This window comes from Haemaphysalis longicornis, unplaced genomic scaffold (genome assembly GCF_048455015.1).
Source record: "Haemaphysalis longicornis isolate Haplotype H1 unplaced genomic scaffold, Haemaphysalis longicornis Haplotype H1 scaffold_13, whole genome shotgun sequence".
In the NCBI taxonomy this organism is placed as follows: domain Eukaryota; kingdom Metazoa; phylum Arthropoda; class Arachnida; order Ixodida; family Ixodidae; genus Haemaphysalis; species Haemaphysalis longicornis.
Window position 1 is genome coordinate 41013282 of NW_027526233.1, and position 391 is coordinate 41013672.

Genomic DNA, 391 nt, shown 5'->3' on the forward strand with positions numbered 1-391 from the left:
TTTGGCGTTGTAGACTGCTGGCCTATCTTTCTGTATTTCCTGAACGAGCCCCTCATTTCCTTACCATATTATTCAGCGAAAGCCTAGCGAGGGTCTCGGTTCCGGCAGCCTTGATGCCTAGGTAGCATAAGAGGGCTTCCCGCCAGTTACCCGCTCATGACAGGCTGTAGACGTTCGTGTCACGCCCCGGGGGTTGAAAAGAAGGTCCCCTTCTCCCCGTGCAGTCAGAGTGGCGCTGGTTACCACCCTCAAGCGTCAGATACACTTCTAGTGAATATAAATAGCCCAGAAAGTGAAGGAGAACACAGTCGCCCAGATAGCCGAATTGGTAAGGCATTCGACATGTAATCGAAAGGCGTGGGTTCGGTCCCCACTCTGGGCGCGTGTTTTT